The sequence below is a fragment of the Hydractinia symbiolongicarpus genome, chromosome 3 (assembly GCF_029227915.1).
Source record: "Hydractinia symbiolongicarpus strain clone_291-10 chromosome 3, HSymV2.1, whole genome shotgun sequence".
Lineage (NCBI taxonomy): Eukaryota > Metazoa > Cnidaria > Hydrozoa > Anthoathecata > Hydractiniidae > Hydractinia > Hydractinia symbiolongicarpus.
In genome coordinates this window covers 23,656,196-23,682,143 of record NC_079877.1, presented here as the reverse complement: position 1 = coordinate 23,682,143, position 25,948 = coordinate 23,656,196, and positions in this window count along the sequence as shown.

Below are 25,948 nucleotides of genomic sequence, written 5' to 3'. Positions count from 1 at the left end.
CGCACATCAAATAGAACGGTATCCAAGAGTCGCATAATTCATCATCGCTTGAAACTAGAACGACTTCTTAGCTACATTCGGTACCCTGTTGACTACGGTATACCAGTAGTCAATTAAATAATAAATATATAAAATGAAAAATTTGTGATATAAACCTAAATAAAGTTCTTGTCCATATGTTTGCACGTTTCCAACTACTGTTGCTCTTCGGCACGGCGTCTAAAATCAGTGTTTGTATTTGTATTTGAACGATATTTGTACAGATCGCGATGCCTTCGTCGCTTTGCCGTTCTTTAAGAAAAGCGAAAGTTCCCCTGGCAATACTATTTTGACCAACCACGAGTATATCGACCACATCAATTCTTTGCTGTCCTCGGGGTGTGATGTTGTGTCCTTGTCTGTCTGGTTAAAAGAATGTCCCATTAAACTAAACAATAATTACTTTCACAAAAGCGATATTTACTTTAGAGATAGTGTTGACGTAATTATTTCAAATACGAATCATAAAACCTTCCCGATATGCCATGAAATAATTTCCGCATATGCTTTGTTTTCATAAAAAAGTTGCTTGGCAGAAACAAAAGGGTAAATCTGTATGACAATCATTTACGTCACGAGAGATATATGTTCTGCACATCAAATAGAACGGTATGAAAGAGTCGCATAATTCATCATCGCTAACATAAAGTATAGCTCTTTGATTGATTGAGTGCTCGATCTTGCATAACACTATCGCTAGCTCATATTATATGTGTCATATGTGATCATGTGACCTTTCGTATGGTTTTCTTTTCCTTTCTAACGCAATTTTCGAAACCGTTATAAAGTTTCCTTAATTTTTTGTCATTTCCCATAGGCGTGACTTGCCGTGCTTTTAACGACAATTTAATGGATGCTGTTGTTTGCACTTGTGAGTCACCATACTGTTGCTTTAAAATACGTACTGCTTTCATATAGTTTTTATTAGATAACTTCAACCACTGATAATGCAACCTGGGTTAAGTACCTCTTTAAATACGAGAACTTGTGCGTATTAGTTAACAGATCGTTACCGTTGATTATAGCATTGAAATGCTTCCCAACGAAATTCAAATTTACCGGATCTCTATCAAAGCAATGGATCTTTAGTCACACCTTAGGGCAACAACTTATTCAATTCAAGCACCAAACTCCTACTAGATTGTTTTTCAAGTAGGAAAACAAAAACAGCAGCATTTAATTCTTATAATTCAACACAGCAAGTGTTTCCCTAGTCTTCGGTATAGTTCTTAATATGTTTTTGAAAGTTCTACTTCATCGTTAAATCACTAATCTCACTTTTGGCATGTAAAAATATAGCAAAAGCAGCGCTATAAATGGGTTTCAAAAGAGCGCGTAAATAAAAGAAATTTCAAAATTTGTAAAGTTATAGTTTTATGACAAATCCACAACTTTTTTGCACTTTTTAATATTTTTTAAATTTTTACCAGTTTTTTAAATTTCTACCAGTTACATATTCTATCCATAACTAAAGTTAAATTACAGATTTATCGTTGAAGTAGCTTGTGTTTTTAAAAGGATTTGACACGAAACTGGTAATGTTGCACATATTTTTTGCCTACTTTTATTATTGAGACACAGAAGACTCCAAAGAAGTTGGAAGAAGTACTTCCAAACTTAGAATAACGTTTTAACGCGATTTCCTAGATTTATTAGGCACATTTTGTCACGCGTAGTGATAAAAATGTCATATTTCATTTAAATTCTGGAATTTTGCTACGATTATTTTATTAGTATTGAGAAAAACAAACTGATTTTTACAAAAGCGGTACTCTTTTACTGCGGCAAAATCTCCAAATTAGTATTTCAGTTCCTCACTTTGAAGGATGTGTACATAGTGAAGATACAGTTTCACGAAATACTAGCAATTGAAACCGTCAGATCCATTGCCGCTATTACTAAAGTAAACGACGGGGTGGCAAAACACATGTTTTTGTAACCTTATTAAAAAAAAAATTAAGCGCACCTTAAGCCTTCAATATGACAGCAACGCTCCTTAACGAACCTGATTTGCGATAACGTTTTTAAAAGTGGTATTACATATGTGCAAAACTGTTCACCAGTACTAAGAAGGCTGTTTGCAGCGACTTTATTGAAAATGACTTTGTAATTAAGTTTTTTTGCAAAGTGTATTTCACGCCTCAATACCTGGAATGAGTCGTCAACGCAGTGTTAAAATTAATTTTGAAATTTTCACGAAAACTTATATCCCAAAATTAAATTATATATGATTGGTTAAGAACGGGTTGTAAACAGTGTTTTTATTTAACTGAAGTTGTGGTAAAGTTATGTGTCGGAAAATATATTACACCTGAAACACTAAGATGCTGTGTGGGTTTTACTCCATTAACGACATACTGCATACCTGTACTAGAGCGCTACACCTGGATATGTGACTTAGTTTTTGGCACTTACTAAGTCTTCCGCTGAGTAGTCAACGGCAGGCCCCACTCACTGGTGGCTTGAACCGACTTTAAAAAGGGGGATTACCAATCTTCCACTTCAACAGATGTATGCTGGGAAATGAACAACAGATCCAGCGCAAAAAATAAAAGTCGTCTTAGACAGGTTTATTTTGCATTCTACATTGAAAAATACAACACATTTTTAATTCCGTGATACATAACTTACAGCACTGCCTAACCATAGATTCGCTTTCGATGAATTCGTCGAGTGGGACAAATTTGGCGGCGATGGTGGATTCGTCCTCCGTACAATCGTCGATGCGGTCGCCTGTGAATTCGATGATGTCGATAGCCTCGTCGTCTGTGAATTTTTCGACGTGGGTATGCTCGTCGACGGGCAATTCGCCGACGACGATGAGTTCTTCGGCGTTTGTAAGAATGTAGACGAAACCATGGATCTATAAAAGGAATTGTCAACGACAAACTCAAAGCGAGCATTACCTAGTCCATATGACACATACTTTTTATGAGGAAAGAATAAATGTTACTAAATAAACGAAACAAATTTTTAACCTTTTTGACCATTATCCTGTTCCACTACGTCGCTGTCCTCTTCTTCCCCATCATCGTCACCTGCAATAGTTTGAAGTTTAAATAGTGAAATTAGGTTTTAGTTACATTATGTCCACTCCCAGATTTTTTCTTTACCTGAATGCACTTAATCTTTATTTTCGTAATCCGCATCGGATAAGGTGTTACTTTTATCTGAATCTTCAGAGTTTTCATTCTCATCATCAGTATATGATAAGCTGTCTCTTTCATCTGAATCCTCAGAGCCTTCATTTTCATCAATAACATCTGCTACATTGTCCCTCTGAGAAAAAAATTCTTTAGGTGCATCTTCATTAATATTTATTTTTCTTCCTGAAACTTGAATGAACATAACATATTAATTTAATAACCGAATGTTCTCTGCATCATCTGGTTAGCGTGACGGCGTAGTAATTTGTAGAAATCTTGTGTTTAATATCTCTAGAAACCTTCGTTGTGCACGTGTAACGTGAAATGAAAACTTTATTTTGTGTTACCTGTGACTAGAGTGACAAAACCCACCACCAACAAGAAATAAAACTGCTTCATCTAACATAGGAGGAAAGTTGTAAGTGACATGATAATTATCATAAGTATTCTGATCTAGTCAAACAAACGTACCTTGTTAGCCTGATTTCTTTGAAGTCAAAGTTCAGCTTGCCTTTTTCTGGCTAAATGGAGACCTTTTATAGACAAAATTTGATGGTTTAATTATTATAAGCAATATACCGTGAAATCTTTTAAATTAGATCAGTCACTTGAAAGTTTTATACAACTAGGGAGTTTACTGCTGAGATAATCAATTCGTTGTCGGATTTGAATATCAGAAGGTAACTCCCAATTATAAAGTAATTGGCTGCGTAAAACCTGTTCCATGAAATATGATCTAATTAAGATCCGCATAGGACAACCAAAACACAAACATGTCAATTTGCAGGTTAGAAAGCGCTGTATGATTTGTGCAAAGTATTGCTACATAAAAAATTAATAGTGTGAAGCTAGAATAAATTCAGAAAAGAAAGTAGGTCCTTGTGAAACAATAAATTTTCTTTTAGAACTATGGAATACGTCTCACAGTTTCATAACAATATGTCAAAACTTAAACAATTAGGAGCTGTCATCTTAACCCTATTCGGTCCGGGGGGGGGGCGGATTCCGCCCCCCCTGACGTTTTTTTTTTAATAACTCCTGATTGCTTTGTTATATGGCTATGATACTTACTGAGTTTCAACATTTATCTATTAGACACCTGCATGCTAATTTTTTAGGTCCCATACCTTTCAGAGGCTTTGATATTGGCCATTACTCGAAACTACCCCTAAAAATCTCTATGAAATCCTTATAATGGGGAAAATATAATAACTCCTGTTAGGATTATCCTTTGAACTTGAAACTTGCAACACAACTTTGTTTCATCAAGAAGAATCATTTTGAATAATTTGAACACGTGACTAATCCGATTTCCCGATTTTGTCGGATTTTACTCGAAGATCGAAAAAAACGGATTTTCGGGCAATTTTTGGCAATTTTTCATCCGATCCATGTAAAAACCGGAAGATATGTTAAACAACTTTTATTTAGCTTTCAGAAACTTCAAACAGAATGTAAAAATTCGCTCTAGAACAAAAGTAATTATATTTTAAGCAGATAGTGGCATTTTTAACAATTTTAAAGCTTTTGATGACGTCACAGAAAATGTGCTGACGCAAGCAAATTTATTTTGGCGCCATTTTGTTCCTTTTATGACGTACTATAAGTGTGCCAAGTTTGATTCAATTTGAACAACCCTATGAAAAGTTATTGAGGGGGGGCGGAATCCGCCCCCCCCCCCGGTCATAGTATGTTCGAAAAACCCCGGACCGAATAGGGTTAATTCAAATCAAAAATATTTTTCTGCGCCATGTTGTTAATTTTAGCTTGAATGGGTGGAATAACAATTGCTTTCTGTGCAGAAACTCGATCTACTGCTGAGGAAAAGAAAGAATAGATTAGATGTGACTAAATGCCTACATCAACACTCGATATTACGAAAGAATTACATCATCAAATTTAAGTTTAATCTACTGGAATATGTTTTGAATCTGCTCTAGATTATAGATCAAAAAACCTGTTTTTAATAAACAGCTTTTCTCTTAAAACATCTGGTACATCATGCCTTTTTATTGCATTTGGTCCTGTTTTTCGGCTGTTAATTCATTGGCGTAGAAAAAGTTTGACCATAAACATATGTTCTGTGAAACATGATATTTATTACTTTCATATATATAGTACACGAACATTATAGTTTCATAAAAAAAAATGTCAACACGAAAGCGAAGCGTCTTTTATAGGCACCCCTTTGATTTACCACCCTCTCAATCAAGCGTCTGCCAAAATTCTTAATTTTAGCGATCTGAGATCTGATTTAAGCGTTTACAACTTGTTTCTAAGTTCAAATCTCAAACTATACAACTTGCTGAAGATATATTGAAAAAGAACTACTTTGTTTATCACTAACATACTGCCAAGCAGTGAGCGGGATTCGATCCGCGAGCCCCCGAACTGGGAGCCGCAGACGACTTCTTCAATATAACTTACACGCATGATACTCGCCCGTCATGATCAGAGGTCTTATCGGGGTAAAGCATTCTCTGTTGGAAATGAAATATGGATGTGCTATGATAAATATTCGCCTCTATGTATTTGCTGAAAATAGATGTGCGTAGATTCGACTTTAGGACCTATCAATACAAATATTGGGGCAAACAGTTTTACCCGGATGTTTTGCTTTTAGTGGTAGCAGTTAAAAATGTTCTTTTTGTGGTCCCCTGTACAACCACTTTTAAACTAGATTTCAATCCTGCAATTTCCTTTCTTATTCATCTCTTAAGTGAACAAAGAACAGTATCACACACGTGGTGGGAAAATATTACAAAAAAGAATGTTTTACTTTATGTTCAGGTTAATTTACATTTAAGGAGGGCGAGGTTTTGAATATTAGCCGTGGTATTTGCAACATCAGAAATATGTTGTTGCTAAGTTTTGACACTACTGGAAGCAAATTAGGAGGAGGAGATTTAGACATGTTTTCATGCAAGAAAACTCAAACTTTTTTAAGACCTGTACGAATTTGCCAGTAATAATGTGCACTGAAAGACAGCTACGTTACTTTTATGTTAACCATCTGTTATGTGACCATTTGTTTGTTTTTTAATCTGGGAACATATTCGAATATATTTGGGGAAATAGACAATCACAGTATAGTCATACTTAAGTTGGAAGCATTTGTTTAGGTTTATGAAACTAATTATTTACAAAAAAAAGGTAAAAAATCTTACCAGGGAAATAATGCTATTGACAAGGAAGTACAAACACAATTATAAGCGTCTGTATGATATAAAGTCGAGTGGAATGTGCACGTGGCATAAGGAATGTCTGTGCAGTAAAAGAATTATGAAAAAACATAAAATCAAGATCTGTTAGGGACTATTTATTGCTTAGAGAGAAGCTAATTAGCCTTCCCATGATCTTCAAGTTATACCGCTGTTGCTTTTTAAATATAAAGCTTATACAATTCTCACCAGGACCTTAAGCATCAAAACGGTTTGAAATTAATGATCTCAGTATTTTCTTTAATTGCCTCAATCTATAAGAGGGGGTCAAATCTTGCGCTTTTTCGCCAATTTCAGTTAGCTTCAGATTGAGAGAAATTTGGCTCCAGGTCAAAAAAAATTTGATAAGTTTTCCCTAAAAACACCTTTCGCATATTTTCCAAAGGACTTCTGACGCATTAAAGGCAAATAAAAGTTAGAAAAAGTAGCCACATTTGAAGGTGTACTGTTAAACATATAAAACTTATGATTACTTACTATCAAGAGGAACAAAACATGCACTTCAGACAGAGTTAAATGTAAGAAAGGTGATGATATGCTACATATCCCTACTATAATTACCATTTATCTTTAATTACGGATTTTATGGAGTCTTAAACCCATATGTCATGTGTTGAAATCATTGAATTTTGGTGTTGTTAGAACGTAAATCTTCTTCGCAAATGTTTTTCGATCTCTCTTTTTTGTTAAGAGTTTTTTTTTCATTTTAAAAGCATTTGAAGCATCACACGTGCTAGGTTAAAAGTCAAGTTTCTTTATATGTGTATATCTGTATAAACGCTATACATATGTGTATATCTATAAAAATTAGGTTAAAGATTGGGTTAGGTGAGAGGGGACATGTAGCAAGTTCAATCAAGCGGAGATGTGTGCTGAGAGATCTCCCAAATGTCAAAAGAAGCTATTAACAATATATTTTGTTATTTCAGTACAGTATATATTACATTATTTACATGGACTAAAGTTAAAAAAAAAAACACAAATATTAAAAAGATAAGCTTTTCCAGTTGGACAATATTTAATAGCCAAAAATAATTCACTAATTTCTATGTAAAAACTGAACATATACAGGTGTGGACGTGGTAATGTGATTAAGTTAGTGCAATACATTTCTCGAAGTCAACTCAGTCGCTATAACGTTGCAAACAGCAGAAAAGGGATTATGCTCCAAGGGATTACGCTTAACTTCTATCATTAATAATAATTAAAGGTCAAATTCATCAATGTCACAATATATTAAAAAAATAACAATTAATGTGAACCAGGTGATGTGGCGCTATGCATAAAAAAATATGCCTTTGCCCCAAAACCATAAAAAAACGAACTCCATGGATAAAAAAAGACGTTGAAGACGTATGAATTCTAAACTAGAATGATTCCAACAACTATACACACAACCCATAAATAATAACAATTCTCCATGCTATTCTTGCCGCCCTTTTTTGGCCACAACAACTGCTACTGTCATTCTTCATGTGAGAGTATATTTGCCATTGGCAAATAAATAAGCAGATACAGCAAAGGAAATCTCGATTCACTTATATCATGTAAAGAAAGTTGGATTGAAACAAGTACTTAGCAATGTTGCTGCTAATTACAACAGCTCTGAAGCCTTACAATTCTTTCTTGTGCGAACGTTCGCTAATAGTACGGCCTCAGGATCGCCACATCCAACTCTAACTTTATTAAACTGATTGCTTATGTCTACATGGATCACAAATAATACCCAATTATTGCTTAAATGTTAATAATGTAATGTTATGGGCCGTGAGCATGATTCCTATGAACAGATTATTATGCGCTGGAAGACCAGTCCATCCAGAAAATCAGTCAAAGATAATAATTTATAGAACATATGGCGTAATGTTTTAATTCTAAAAACAGTTTATATGCATGCTTCGTTAAACTAAGTTGCAGAAATGCACGTCAAAATTTTCGCTATTGAAGGCCAATGAGAAAATGGCGATCCATCATTTTTGCCATCTTTTTGAAATGGTCCTATCACTCTTAATCGTTTTATTTTGTTCGTTTACAAGTAATGTGTTAATATATAAATTTTAGTTCAGCTTAGACGAGCGGAAGGGTTTAGTTCCACTGGTTCGGCAACTGTTTTCTATTTCATCAGAATTATGTTTCACTTGATTAAATTTTATTTAAAATATTAAGTAGCTACTAGAAAAAATAGTATTAGCTTGTTTATTTTCGTGTCTACTTTTTGTATGAGTAAGATTATTGATTTCTTCCACATTTGGGAAATTTGCATTGAGAAGTAAAAGCTATAACTTATTTTATTACATTTGTTTGCATTCGCCCTAAAGAAGTAAGTATTAATTCTAATAATTTGGAGAAGTATGTCAAGTGTGTCAAGTATGGTTATATATTGCTTTGTTATCGATAATGTGTTAAGCTTTTGGCAGCTTCCATCTAAAGTAACAGATTATTTTTACGGGTGATGTTTATATTTTTTCAAAGGTTGTTGACACTTGAAGAAACATTTATGTAGGTCCGTGCTATTGGGTTAAAATGTTTCTTCAGCGGAAGGTATTATTGTCTATTTATGTCATTCGTGTTGCAAATTACTGTTTTGTGAAATTTTGTAGAAACTTTTGTGGACATAGAACACATTTATTATACCTAAAGAACAATTTTTTGCAGAATTAGAGTTTGCTATAAACTTTTGTAAGCTGAAGTTTCTATTATATTTTGAAAAAAAACTTTTGTTGAAAGAACTGTATGTGATGTATAATTTGGCGGATAAAAATTCCACGCTTTAACGTTTTTGGTTTTGTTGAATTTCCGCGCCCAAAGGCGTAAGAAATTCTTTAAAACCGTCGTTTTTTTCTTTTGGAGCAATTTTTGAGGAAAAATCGACCCCGGGATTACACGTTCCTCCGTCACAGATGTAAACTTCGCACCCAAGCTCCCCAACTACTGGGAACTCATCTAAATGATGTTTCAGGACAAAATTAGTATTTGTTTTCAACAAAATTTGGCACAGTTAACAAAAAAAGTATGCTGAACATAATGGTGACATAATAATTTTGATTTTTTGCCACCTTAAATGTCATTTTAGGACAAAATTGGTCCAAAAATCAAAACTACTTCATTTTCAACAAAAATTGGCAAAGTTAACAAAAAAAGTATGGTGAACATAATGGTGACATCGAAATTTTGATTTTTGTCACCTAAATGCCATTTTAGGCCAAAATTGATCCAAAAATTAAAACCATTTTATTTTCGGCTAAATCTGGCACAGTCAACAAATAAAGTATGCTGAAAATGATGATGGTACAAAAGTTTGATTTTTGTCACCTAAATGTCATTTTAGGCCAAAATTTAACCAAAAATTAAAACTGCTTTATTTTCGACAAAAATTGGCACAGTTAATAAAAAAAGTATGCTGAAAATGATAGTCACAGCAAAATTTTGATTTTTTGTCAACTAAATGCCGTTTAAGACCATAAACGTTTCAATCGCAAGACTTACCATGAATGTTAGGCTGTATTTTTTGTTAGCAATTTATTTTAAAATGTGAGTTTATTATGACACGTTTCGTTTTGTTTGCGTTTGTTGTAAGATATAATGTCACTTGTGTGCTTTATCTTCAGAGGTTCATGCACCAAACCTCCTCAAATGTTTAGCACAATAACACAACGAATTAGCAGGTTTTAATCAAATATTTTGGTAGCGAGCGGAAATTCTTAGAGCCCCCAGGCCTTCTTGTTTAGAATTGCAAAGTGGAGATTTCATGTAAGAAAATAATGTTGTTGTAAACTTTCAATGGATTTTCAAATCCTTTGTGTGTAAGATTTCCTGGGTAAACATGCCAATTGAATAAATTTTGTTCATTTGGATTTTTTTCTTAGAAACAATTCTGTTTTACATTTTGTGTAAACTTTTGTAACCATATGCAATGTTGATATAAAAACTAGTCCATTATCAACAATCATTAACATTAATGATTAAAAGTTTTGGTAGAGAGCAATACGGTTCATAACAAAATAGTCAATTTTATATTGTCAACATTTTGCTTTCTGGAATTTGTGTAATTAATTGTGACAGAAATAAAATGCAACCGAAATGATAGAATTTTTTAATTTAAATTTAATGTTTTCCAAACTATGGCTTTTTTAAATCTGTGTACAAACTTATAGGGGAAAGATAATGCCTTAGCAAGTCTTCATTTTAGCCATTTCACATTCAAATGTCGAAAACTTTTAACGTAAACGCTTAAGATGCACATTCTTGGGGTGCCTTATTTCCCTAATGCCATTACCCGTCTTATAACTGTCGATGTTGTAACTTTCTATTAACCGAATTTTGCAGCTTGCAAGCTGTTGCATTGTTACATTATGTTAAGTACGTCTTATTTATTCAGTTAATTAAAACAGACAAAAAAGCACAGTATGGAACTGTTGAATTGATATTACATTCGTTATTAGAGCACATGTGCGTGATTGGCGCACTTGCTTACAGTAGCATTTCCATGCACTTAATTAGCTAGGATCTTATATGCGTTATTTTGTATAAAGGTTATTACACAGAAAATCTTAATATTCCGTGAAATCACATTTGTTACTCTTAAAAGCATAACGATACATTATATACAGAAATTTATGAAAGTAATTTAAAAAGTTAACAAATTTTTTATCTCGCTCCAACAAAAGAAACACTAAGTTTATACCTAAAATAATAAAAAGTTGCAAAGCGAGTTAGCGACTTTCCAAGGCACAGCTATCCACTTTCTCTACAATCCCAAACATGAAAATATCCATTAAGCTGCAAAAATTTGACCCTTTTGACACTTTTAGTGTTTTCTCTCTTTTGCAATTAAGTTATTTTCTATTGCCGGATGAATTTATTTTCTATTATAAAGATACAAAACACTTGAAACAAATGGGAAATGCACAAATTTTAATCGACTTACATTCAGGTGATCTGCATACCAGAACTACTATGACCTAGGCAGGATAGAAATAGAGGCATTTCTTAAATTAAAAATGTACTAGTGTGGTACTCTTATGTGAAATGTGAAAGTTCAGTCTTTGCTTATTATAAATTCAAAATTTGGAACACGGCAGCTCATTTGGATCTTAATAAATAATAAACATCACGCTTTGAGTATTTATTGAATTTTACATATTCTTCTCCAAAGCTAGCCTTATGAATTACCTTATGAGTTCGCGGAAAAGTGTAAAGAAGACATCAACAACCACTCTCACAAATGAGTTGGACATTGTTATTAGGTATACCCAAAGATCTATGAATGCAGCACGAATATCGGAATCTCTATAAACGTACAAAATAAGATAAGAGTTAATGCCACTTGGTAAGAAGCAGGTCAAATAAACCAAGAGTGTCATTAAAGCAACGTTTGTGGTATTTTTATTACGTAGATTGCTCCTACTTTGACTAGTTCGAAGATAAACATGAACTCTCGGCTGACACATTCCCATGAATATCAGAATTCTACAACCGTAATCTATCGCCGTGAGTTTGTAGCTGTCATGGTAAAAGGAGCAATCAACGAACTAAGAAACAATTGCAAAAACAATGTTAACAAACCAGCATACAAGCAATAGATACCCCAAAGTATATTTTCGTTTTTTCCCACATAGATCAATGGCTTCGTCACGGCTAAATACAATTCAAAGTGATGGCACCTATTGCTGTCATCGCCATAATACCAAACTGATAGCTTATAAACATTTGAGCCAAAAGAATTTTAGGAGATGTTATTTTACTTATATAGCCCGTCATCAAAGTTAAATACATAGGTAGTGAAACCAAACCAAATATTAGATTGGACATGGGGAGCATAACATACAAGTCACCAAGCAGTGATTTTCCCTTATTTGTCTTTGCCACTGCACATATAAAGAGGATATTTATTCCAATAATTAATTACCAGCATATCAAGCTAGCACTTGTTGCAGTTATGAGATATATTTGAACAATCTCATTTAATATTATCGCACCACCACCTTCCAATGTTACATTTGCCGTAAAGTTTCTTGCCACTATAACTGAAATAATTATAATATCTGTACTTTGGGTGTCTTGAAATGTCTATTGCGTTTGACTGACCAACTTAAAAGTTTCTGTGTGGCAAAGAGTAGTAAGAATGATAAATCAAAATTTATTAATTTTAAATTAATGAATTTTTTAAAATATTTATTGTGTATGAATTACTCGTAAAATTATGCAAAGAAATAATAAATAAACTATTGTAAACACAAACTAATAGCTACGTTAGATTATATGAATTTTACAAAAAACAATTGTAACTGACTTTAAGTTTTATTGCTGTAAATATTATTATTTCCATAAATAAAAAAATAAGATCAATAATAATAAGATAATCTATGATATTAAAATATTTGGGTGCAGCATGAGCTCCGAGTTGGCAAAGTCGACTGCAACACCTGCAAACAAATTCCATCTAAATAACAAATTCCATCTACTTTCACAAATTTCGGGTTTATCAAAGCTTTGAAAATAATTTTTTTAAAAGAATGGGAGTCCTGCTTTATCGATAAGTATTTCAGCAAATTTCTGCATGACTAGGATCGAAATCCTGCAATTGAACTCCAAAGATGACTCCACTTTTAATTATTGTTTTTACGATTACTTCTCAATTGAGCTACGAAAGAAACTAAATAAAGCAATAAAAGTTATTCTTCCCTTTCGGCAAACTAAGATCGCTTTCATAACAATTTCAAGTCTATCGAACATGTTCTCGTTCAATGATGAGATTCCTAACGAGCTAAACATCCCTGTCATTAAAAACTTGTGTAACAGTTGCAACGCTATTTATATTGGACAGGCATTAAGACATTTCAAAGCTTAAATCACTGAGTATATATTACATATCAGTTTAAGCTATGTATTCACAGTAAAATATTTGACATTACGTTTACTAGAAAATGAGTGCTGTTTCGTACGAAACGTTGCACAATATAATTACAAAGTCCAACAATCCGTGTTGTGATATAACGAATATTATTCAGAATTGTAACCTCGTCCCCATTGTTTGGTGACTTATGCTGGAGTTAACGGTTGCAGGAAGGCTAACAAAACCCTTGATAAACAATGTCAACTGATTTTGACTCAATTTGTTCGGCTAGTAAATGTAAGCAGATTCAGTTCTTCAGATGTACATGTTAAGGATGACGGCTCCTGTTCCATGCCTGAATCCTTATACGTTTTTATAAAAGGTATTATTTGTTCATCATGGATCTATTTTGATACTAACAGAAATCTCTTTAAACAATATGTAGTCCATTCAACTTTGATTTTTGATCGTTATAAGCTGATTCTACAGCTTTTTACCTCTTGTCAATAATGTAAAAACACAAAAACATGTGTCCAGTCAAAAAGTTAATGTTTGCTACATGTTTATAATTTTCTAGCATGTTAAGCTCTTCCAACACATCTGTTTTTAAAAACTCACCGTAAACTTCCTAAATATTTTGGAAGATGTATCTCAGCACAATGCGGACAAAAGGTACGGAAGCCCATGTCTGCCATTTAATGTAGAATATGATTTCTACTGCGCAATAGTCACACTTCTACACTGCGCAATAGACGTGTTTTCACTGCGCAGTAATCAAAGTTCTACTGCATAGTAAAATTCTGCTTACAAAGAATAACGAAATATTTAGTACACCTTTAATGCGCAGTAGAAATATGTCTACTGCGCAGGAAAAAATATATCTACTGCGCATTAGAACATGTCTTACTGCGCGGGAGTTATGACTTCTGCACAATAGAATCACTACTGCGCAGTAGTCTAAGTTATACTGCGCAGTAGGACATGTTCTACTACGCAGTAGAATTTGCTCTACTGTACAGTTGGACATTGACTACTGTGCAATAGATTTTCAATTATTGCGTATAATAATAAAGATCCTTAAGTTATGTTTTTCACAAAATGTGTCAAGCATTCCAAAATGATTGCCAAGATTTTCAAAACGCGAGTGAGTATATTATTCAAAATCGATAGTTTGTTATTCCGTTTATAATATATCATATTTTAATTTGATCACTTCTTAGCTACTTTTAGTTTGACTTTCGTCATGCTCTTGCATTTCGGAGATGGATATCGAAAGAGAAACTTCTTGTTAATTCTATCACCACTTAACAAAATATGACTATCACGTACCGAAATATCACCTTTCGATTTTAAATATTATTATATATCTCTTGATGTAGACTCGCGTTTCAAAAATCTTTTAAAAAAATATACCTCGATGCTCCACATGATACTGCTCAATAGTTGAAGTTCTACAGCGCAGCAGAAACTGTCCCACTGCGCAGTGGATATAATTCTACTGTGCAGTATATCTGTAACTACCGTACTATTGCAGAGTAAAACTATGGCTAGTCCGCAAGAAACAGGTGTAATTTTTTTTCACTTTTTTTTAAAAAATTTATAGTTTATATGATTTCTTATTTGGGTGAGTGAAGTCGTTTTTTAGTTATCGTATATTACACTCACCCAGGAGCTTGTAAAAAATTGAGAACATAAGAAGGCTCCCAAAATATTTCCGACTATTTTCCGGCGCTGTGTTAACTTACACTACATCATCGTACAAGTTTCATTGATATTGACATTGATTGATATTGACATTTTCAAAACCAAAAAATAAAGTATAAGCTATGAGCTAGCTAGCTGAAATTTTTTATAGTAAAATTTGCAGATTTAGAGATGATTAGAAACTTTTGTTTCTTTGTTTCTCAATTAAATTTTTCCCAAAGACTTTCAATATTACTACGTATATTTCTTAAGACTTTATTTTCACAAAGATTTAAGGTAAAGATAAGGCGTTTCCTGATTTCCTAGATTTATTAGGCACATTTTGTCAAGGGTAATCATAAAAATGTCACGTATCATCCAAATTTTGGAATTGTGCTACGATTAATTTATTAGTATTGGGAAAAACAAACTGATTGATACAAAAGCGGTATTTTTATACGGCAAAATCCCCAGGTTAGTTATTCAGTTCCTCACTTCACTCCTCACGAAATATGAGCAATTTAAACCGTCAGTTGGGTGGCAAAAAAAGGATTATATAACCTTATTTTAAAAAAAAATTAAGCGCAATTTTAGCCGTCAATATGATAGCGACGCTCCTTAATTTGCAATACGGATCACCTGAACCAAAAAGGCTGTTTGCAGTGGCTTTATTGAGAAGGACGTTGTATTCAAGTTTTGTTGCAAAGGGTAGTAATACCTGGAATGAGTCGTCAACCCGGCGTTATGAATAATTTTGAAATTTTATTAATAACACTTATATTGCAAAATATAATAAAATTGACCAATTGTATTTGCTAAGATTGATTAAGAACGGGTTATAAACAGGTTTTTTTTTAGCTGAAGTTGTGGTAAAGTTATGTGTCGGAAAGTATATTACACCACAAAGACTAAGATGCTTCGTGCGCTTCACTTTATTAACGACATACTGCATACATGTGGTAGAGCGCTACCCCTAGATATGTGAGCCAGTTGTTGGTTCTTACTTAGTCCTGCGCTGAGTAGTCAATGGTAGGGCTCACACCTTGTGTCTGAAACCAAATTTTCGAAGGGGATTACCAATCTTTTTCTTCAACTGATGTTAGCTGAGAAATGAACAACAGATCCAGCGCAAAAAATGAAATTTGTGTTAGACAGGTTTATTTTGCATTCTACATCTGAAACATACAACACATTTTTAATCCCGTGATACATAACTCACAGCACTGCCTAACCATAGATTCGCTTTCGATGAATTCGTCGAGTGGGACAAATTTGGCGGCGATGGTGGATTCGTCTTCCGTACATTCGTCGATGCGGTCGCCTGTGAATTCTATGATGTCGATAGCCTCGTCGTCTGTGGATTCTTCGACGTGGGTATGCTCGTCGACGGGCAATTCGCCGACGACGATGACTTCTTCGGCGTTTGTAAGAATGTAGACGAAACCATGGATCTATAAAAGGAATTGTCAACGACAAACTCAAAGCAAGCATTACCTAGTCCATATGACACATACTTTTTATGAAAAAAGAATAAATGTTACTAAATAAACGAAAATAAATTTTTAACCTTTTTGACCATTATCCTGTTCCACTACGTCGCTGTCCTCTTCTTCCGCATCATCGTCACCTGCAATAGTTTGAAGTTTAAATAGTGAAATTAGGTTTAGTTACATTATGTCCACTCCTAGATTTTTTCTTTACCTGAATGCACTAAATCTTCATTTTCGTAATCCGTATCGGATAAGGTGTTACTTCTATCCGAATCCTCAGAGTTTTCATTCTCATCATCAGTATATGATAAGCTGTCTCTTTCATCTGAATCCTCAGAGCCTTCATTTTCATCAATAACATCTGCTACATTGTCGCTCTGAGAAAAAAATTCTTTAGGTGCATCTTCATTAATATTTATTCCTCTTCCTGAAACTTAAATGAACATAACATACTAATTCAATAACCGAATGTTCTCTGCATCATCTTGTTAGCGTGACGGCGTAGTAATTTATAGAAATCTTGTGTTTAATATCTCTATAAACTTTCGTTATACAGGCGTAACGTGAAACGAAAACTTTATTTTGTGTTACCTGTGACTAGAGTTGCCACAAAACCCACCACCAACAAGAAATAAAACTGCTTCATCTATCATAGAAGGAAAGTTGTAAGTGACATGATAATTATCATAAGTAGTCTGAACTAGTCAAACAAACTTACCTTGTTAGCCTGATTTCTTTGATGTGAATGTTCAGCTTGCCTTTTTCTGGCTAAATGGAGACCTTTTATAGACGAATTTTGATGGTTTAATTATTATAAGCAATATACCGTGAAATCTTTTAAATTAGATCAGTCACTTGAAAGTTTCATACAACTAGGGAGTTTACTGCTGAGATAATCACTTCGTTGTCGGGTTTAAATATCAGAAGATAACTCTTAATTATGAGGTAATTGGCTGTGTAAAACCTGTTCCATGAGATATGATCTAATAAGGATCCGCGTAGGACAACCAAAACACAAACATATTAATTCGCAGGTTAGAAAGCGTTGTATGATTTGTGCAAAGTATTGCTACATTAAAAATGAATAGTGTGAATCTAGAATAAATTCATAAAAGAAAATAGGTTCTTGTGAAACAATAAATTTTCTTTTAGAACAATGGAATACGTCTCACAGTTTCATATTAATATGTCAAAACTTAAACAATTAGGAGCTGTCATTTTAGTTCAAATCAAAATTATTTTTCTCCGCCATGTTGGTAAATTTAATTTGAATAGGTGGAATAACCATTGCTTTTTGTGCAGAAATTCGATCTACTGCTGAGAAAAAGAAAGAATAGATTAGACGTGATTAAATGCCTACATCAACACTCGATATTACAATAGAATTACATCATCAAAGTTAAGTTTAATCTACTGGAATATGTTTTGAATCTGCTCTAGATTATAGAACAAATAACCTGTTATTAATAAACAGCTCTTCTCTTAAAACATCTGGTACATCATGACTTGTCATTGCCTTTGGTACTGTTTTTTCGGCTGTTAATTCATTGGCGTAGAAAAAGTTTGAACATAAACATATGCGCTCTGAAACATGATATTTATTACTTTCATATATATAGTACACAACCATTATAGTTCCTTAAAAAGAAAATGTTAACACGAAAACGAAGCGTCTTTTAGATGCGCCACTTTGATTTACCGTCGTCTCAATCAAGCGTCTACCAAAATACTTAATTTTATCGATCTGAGATCTGATTTAAGCGTTTACAACATGTTTCCAAGTTCAAATCTCAAACTATACAACTTGCTGAAGATATATTAAAAAAGAACTACTTTGTTCATCACTAACATACTGCCAAGCAGTGAGCGGCATTCGATCCGCGGGCCCCAGAACTGAGTGGAATGTGCACGTAACATAAAAAATGTCTGCTGCAGTAAAAGGAATATGAAAAAGCATGAAATGAATATCTGTTAGGGATTATTTACCTGCTAGTTCTATAAGGGGGGTGTGAAATCTTGCGTTTTTTCGCCAATTTCAGTTAGGTCGAGATTCGGCTTAACGTCAAAAAAAACTTTTGATAAGTGGTTTTTCTGAAAACACCTTCCGTATATTTTGCAAAAGACCTCTGACGCATTAAAGGCAAGTAAATGTTAGAAAAAGTAGCCACATTTGAAGGTGTACTGATAGACACATAAAACTTATGATTACTTACTATCAGGAGAAACAAAAAATGAATTTCAAACAAAGTTAAATGTAAGAAAGGTAACGACATGCTACACATCCCTAGTATAAATAACATTTATCTTTATTTTCGTATTTCATGGAGTCTTAAACCGATATGTCATGTGTTGAAATTATTGCGTTTTGGTGTTGTTAGAACGTAAATCTTCTTCGCAATGTTTTTCAATCTCTTTTTTTGTAGAGAAACCGTTAAGCATTTTAAGCATCACACGTACTAGGTTAAAAGTCAAGTTTCTTTATGTGTATATCTCTATAAACAGTATAGATATGTATATATCTATAAAAATTGGGTTAGGTGTTATAAAGATTAGGGTAACGGGGGGGGGGGGGGGGGAGGGGGGGCATGCAACAAGTTCAGCCAAGCGGAGATGTGTGTTGAGAGCTTTCCCAAATGTCAAAAAGAAACTATTAACAAAATATTTTGTAAAATTTATTAGGTTAGGGAAACAATTTTGTATTTTCCTCAAAACAGATATTGAGTTGTTATTTTAATATAGTATATATTACATTATTTACATGGACTAAATTGAAAAAAAAAACAAATATTAAAATTTTCCACTTGGTCCATATTTAATAGCCAAAATAAATTTACTCATTTCTATGTAATAACTGAACATATCCAGGTGTGGACGTAGTAATGTGATTAAGTGAGTGCAATACATTTCTCGAGGTCAACTCAGTCGCTATAACTTTGTAAACAGCAGAAAAGGGATTATACTCCAAAGGATTACGCTGAACTTCTATCATTAATAATAATTCAGGGTCAAATTCATCAATATCACAATGTGTTAAAAAATAAACAATTAATGTGAATCAGGTAATGTGGCGCTAAGGATGAAAAAAATATGCCTTTGCACCCAACCCATGTAAAAAGGAATTCCATGGATAAAAAAATACGTTAAAGACGTATGAATTCTTAACAAGAATGATTCCTACACTTATACACACAACCCATAATCAATAACAATTCTCCAAGTTATTTTTGCCACCCTTTTTTTGGGCACAACAACTGCTACTTTCTTTCTACATGTGAGAATATATTTGCCATTGGCCAATAAATAAGCAGATACAGCAACGGAAATCTCGATTCACTTATATCATATAAAAAAAGTTAGAATGAGACAAGTACTTAGCAATGTTGCTGCTACATACAACAGCACTACAGCCTTACAATTCTTTCTTGTGCGAACGGTTGCCAAGAGTACGGCCTCAGGATCGCCACATCTAACTCTAACCTTATTAAACTGATTGCTTATGTCTACATGGATCACAAATAATACCCAATTATTGCTTAAATGTTAATAATGTAATGTTCTGGCCGTGTGCATGATTGCTAAGAACAAATGTTTATGCGCTGGAAGACCAGTCCATCCAGAAAATCAGTCAAAGATAATAATTTATCGAACATATGGCGTAATGTTATAATTCTAAAAAGAGTTTATATGCATGCTTCGTTAAACTAAGTTGCAGAAGTGCACGTCAAAATTTTTGCTATTGAATGTGCTATGATGCCCATGGAACATTTTGCACTAAAATCTAACATTCTATCTAAGACTTAACAAATGACAAAATGGCGATCCATCATCTTTGCCATTTTTTTCCAATGTTTCTATCACTCTTAATCGTTTTATTTTGTTCGTTTACGAGTAAAGTGTTATTTTACAAATTTTAGTTCAGCTGAGACGAGCGGTAGTGTTTAGTTCCACTGGTTCGGCAACTGTTTTCTATTTCATCAGAATTATGTTTTACTTAATTAAATTGCATTTAAAATATTAAGTAGCTACTAGAAAACATAATGTTAACTTGTTTATTCTTGTGTCTACTTTTTGTATGAATAAGATTATTGACCTTTTCCACATTTGGGAAATTTGCATTGAAAAGGAAAGAGTTTAACTTATTTTATCACCTTTGTTGCATTCACCCCAAAGAAGTAAGTAAGTTACCTGATGTATTCTAATAATTTGGAAAACTTGATGTGTGTGTTAAGAATGGTTATATATTGCTTTGTTATCAATATCATGTTAAGCTTTTGGCAGCTTCCATCTAAAGTAACATATTATTTTTACGGGTGATGTTTTTATTTTTACAAAGGTTGTGGACACTTGATAAAACATTTACGTAGGTCCGTGATATTGAGTTATAATATTTCTTCAGGGGAAGGTATTATTGTCCTTTATATCGTTCGTGTTGCAAATTACTGTTTTCTGAAATTTTGTAGAAACTTTTGTGGACATAGACCACATGTATTATACCTAAAGAACGGGTTTTTGCAGAATTAGATTTTGCTATAAGCTTTTGTAAGCTGAGGTTTCTCTTATATTTTGAATTAAAACTTTTGTTGAAGAGAACTGTATGTGATGTATAATTTGCCGGATAAAAATTCCACGCTTTAACGTTTTTGGTTTTGTTGAGAATTTAACAAAGTGCAGATTTCATGTAAGAAAATAATGTTGTTGAAAACTTTCAATGGATTTTCAAATCCTTTGTGTGTAAGATTTCCTGGGTAAACATGCCAAATGAACAAATTTTGTTCATTTGCATATTTTTTCTGTTTTACATTTTGTGTAAACGTTTGTGACCATATGCAATGTTGATTTAAAAATTACTCCATGATCAACAATCATTAACAATTTTGATTAAAAGTTTTAGTAGAGGGCAATAGGGTTCATAACAAAATAGTCAATTTTGTATTGTCAACAATTTGCTTTCTGGAATTTGTATAATTAATTGTGACAGAAATAAAATGTAATCGATATGATAGAATTTCTTGATTCAAATTTGATATTTTCCAAACTATGGCTTTTCTAAATCTGCGTACAAGCTCATAGGGGAAACATAATGCCTTAGAAAGTCTTCTTTTTAGCCATTTCAAATTCAAATATCGAAAAATTTGAACGTTAGAACTGATATATTTTTACGTATATTCAGCAATACAATCACTATCCAGGGTGTTATATTATTTGCCCAATTCCGGGATAAACAGGTGCGCATCGTACCTAATTAGATTGTGGAATATGGCAGGTATATAACTAGGTATCTTGTATTTGAGGTTACAGCTGTTGTGCGCCGCACCTCTATGCAACGCGGTATAGTGACAATGGTCCTGAATCTTACGTTTATTCTCGTCGCTAAAGGATTTCATGCAGATGTGGCAGTGCGTGACTTCGTTGTGTTCCCTTTTTAACACCTTTGTTAGTTGTGTCATAAGTTGTTGTGAGTAGGTATTATATAACCGCTGCACCTTGCCTTCCAAGTGGTTCACGAACTTCGCTACGCAATCCTTACCACGTTACACTGTTAGGGGATCTGGTACATCCCCATATGCAAATGTACTGTAGGTACACCAGCCAGATGGTACGTGATAGTTCATCTTTTTCGTCTTCATGTCCTTAGCATCCTTTACTGGTATTAACCCTATTTGGTATTGGCTTTTGTGATCCTTGTAAGTATTGGGGGGCATAATGTGCCCGCAGGCTGTAACGTTTGTTCTGTTTGCTTTTAAGAGACGAAACTTGGCACAAAGAAGCATCAATATGTTGTTTTTTAGTTAATGACAAAATATTTTGGTTGACATGTCATCACAGGAAGTGATGACGTTATAATGAGACAATGGTTGGTGAAAAGAGACTTTTTTGGAAATTAATGTTTTTTTTATCTTTTTTTTATCTCTTTAAAAATATTTGCAGTACTAGTCATTAAAAAAACCTATGGGGCGGACACGTTATGACTCCCCATACCTAGTTGGGTTAATAGACTTTGAAAGTCTGCGTAAATAGCTAAAGGTACCTTGAATTGCATCTGACCATCCCTAAACCCTAACCATTTTCACCTTCTTTTGGCATTGTTATTTTAACCGTCTTGTGGTCCTTGCAGTAACCACAATGTTTGTCTCTGGACTCAACCGTGTTAAAGGACTGCGAGCAGTTCAGGCAGAAATACATTGATTTTGTATTCTTTGAAATCTCGCTACCTCGGAGTCGTGATAGACCAATGACGGCCGTGTGGTGGTTCTTTTTATCATCTGTGATAAGCAGCAGGTAAACCTGCCTGTTACGCTTGACGTTGTGCTCGGATCGTCGCAGGATGTTGATCTTCTTACCCGTGACATACAACCCGCTTACCGCAATGTCCGTGCTGTTCTTCTCGAACTTGTATATATCCTTGATGGTTGTCGGGAATTATATACCCTCCCAATTGTAGAAAGATACGTAGCGCGGCATCTGAGATATTTGATTCAGGTCTCTTCCAAACTCTGTATGGTGTAGCGATTCTATGACAGCCCACTTCATCTTCATTTTTAGGGTTAACGACGGCCATTTTCGAGTCTATCCATTTGGCTAATTCTATGTACGAGGACCCCCGCGTTAGCCGCAGTTTATGGAAATCTATAAGGTGAGGAATTCTATGGATCGTAATTTCACTCTGAGGTAGCCCCAGATGTTCTACGTGTGTTTTGATTTGAGCAAACATTTTATTCAGTACATCATCACGTCGCTACCCTGGAAAATGTAATGGATATTACTACTGAAGGGTTTCTTTATCCTGATATACTCAGCTTTTTGAGGGTCCTCCGAGGTTGTTACAATCCTCCTTTTCCACATGATCCACAGGGACAACTGTACCTTTGCCGACTCCATCTCTTCTACCTGATCTTGAACCAAAATGTTTATGTTGGGTCGCAACATCCTTATATATTCGTCGACGTTGCCTTTTTTACACCAGGAATGCGATAACTTCGATATGTCTTGTGGAGGGCGTGCTTGTGTTTCCGAGGCGTATCATCTTGTCCAGGCTGATCATATAGATTTTGAATTTTTTCGAGGTAGCCTTCTTCAACCCCTTTTTCCACTTCATTGTGAAGCCTAGGTCTTGCGATGATATTACTCACACTATCATAAGGATTTCTCACCTTACGCTTGAAGGCCACGTACGTTCTTTTGACTCCCTCTTTTACAGGGTTGCAAACAGCTTCCAATAACCATTTGTACCGTCCTTGAATCTTAGTTTTCACAACCGAACGATTTTTTGACATTTCCTGTTTTTCAAATACATCCATGGCCTTTGGTGTTGATACTATAGTCACGGACCTAACTTGTTTTCCATGTCCAACCCTCCTAGGTGGCCTCTGTGGTACATTCTTCAACAAAGCAACAAGGTAAGCCTTGCGTAGTCTGTAGTACCCGGCCAACTCACTGCTTTTTGCGATATTACGTAACTCTTTTATGGTGTGTGTATTCATCTCTTTATTTTATAGATTTTTACATTGCTGGTGAATTTTATGTTTGCTCAAGAACTAGTAGAGTTGGTCACGTGGGCCTTGCTGCGATTCGTGTTGATTTTTTATGCCGTCAGCGGTGTGTGGTGCTTTCTTTGAACTGCATGACTAAGCACAGCATGACGTAGTTCTGCATGACTAATTACAGCATGATAGGGGCTTTGTTGTGTTGGACTGTGGACGTTCTACCTTAATGATCGGGGGCTTGTCTTGGATGATCGGGGGTTTACTGCGTTGCACTTGGGGCATGTTGTCTTGATATGTATGACTAAGCAGAGCATGATAGGGACTTGTGTTGGATAGTATGTACGCCCGTGCTAGAACATACATCTCCTTATCTCTGCAGCAGACATTACTTATGCGCACATTCCACTCGATTTTATATTACACAGAGGCTTACAATGCGTTTTGTTTGCACTTACCTGTTAACAGTATAATATTACTAGAAAGATGTTTTTCATTATTTAGCAAATATTTGTTTGCAAAAAACTAAACAAATGATTTCAACTTAACTAATTTAAAAGATTTTAGGGTGTCTTACTCATAAAAGTTAGACCTTCAAAAGTTCTCTATAAATAGTCTTCGCTTAGCCGGAAGAACACTAGCTGAACTCTTCCATCAACGAAATTAGGCGAAATATGTTAGTTTACTTTTTATGTTAGATAAAGCTGCTTCATTTGTTGTTGCTTCTGGTCTTTGCGGCAAGACTGATGGAAAAAATATTACTAATATATTATAAGGATCGGGAAGAGCGATGAATATTAAAGAAATTGTGATTGAAGAATAAGTTTCTGAGATGGACAATATAGCAGATGCCATCACATTCTGATGATGAGAATAAAAACTCTGACGATTTGAATGAAAGTAACACTTCATCATATACTGACAATCAGATTGAAAACTGTGAGATTTCAGACGAAAGTAACACATTATCCGATGCGGATGACGACAATGAATATTCAGCGAGCTCAGGTTAAAGTAAAATCTAGGAGTTTAAGTTGTACATCTAAAACTAATTTCACCATTTGAAGTTCAAATTATTGTAGGTGACGATGACTCGGAAAAAAAACAGTGACCTAGAAGAACAAGATTATGATCAAAAAGGTGAAGAATGTGTTTTTTTCAATCAGTAAGATTTATTCTTTCTTTCTATAAAGTATGTATGATATGTACTAAGTGAAGGTTGCTTTAAGCTTGTCGTTGACAATCCTTCTCATAAATTCATGATTTCGTCTACATTCTTACAAACGCTGAAGAAGTCTGCGTCCTACCTGAACAACTCGTCGGCGAGCATACCCACGTGAAAGAATCCACAAACAATAGACTTATAGACGTCGAAATATTTATGGGCGATGAGTTGGAGCACATAGACGATTTTACGGTGAAAGAATCCACCATTGCCGCCCAATCTGTCCAACTCGACGACTTCACCGAAAGTGAAACTATGGTTACCCAGTGGTGGTAATTATTAATCAAGTAATTCACAATGTGTTGTATTTTTTAAATGGAAAAATAAAAATAAACCTGTCTAAAACAACTCTCAACTCTTAGGTTTAAGTGCGCATTGAAATCTCATAAAGTAACAGATACTGAGGTCCGCTCTCACAACGCCGGGGAAACTGGAAGTAACTGAGCGATCTGCGATTGATAAGAGCGAACAACTGTGTCCCTTATTTAGCTGAAGCGCGCAAACACAGTTATGCAGTATGTCATTTATTGAGTAAAGCGCACACAAAATTCGAAACATAACTTTACCACAACTTTAGCTAAAATAACAACACTGTTTACAATCCGCTGTAATACTATTTTAAAAATACTTCATGGCAGCTAAGGTTTACTAAGGAGCGTACTTGCCTTTTTGAGTGCCTCAAATTCCCACAAAATGTTTTTCAAAAATCCTTGTAAAAATATATTTTTTACCATCGGGGTCATGCATTATAATGGGAGCGACAATGGAAGTAACGATTTTAATTGCTTAGACTTCGTATAACTTTGTCTTATGTAGATATCGTTCAAA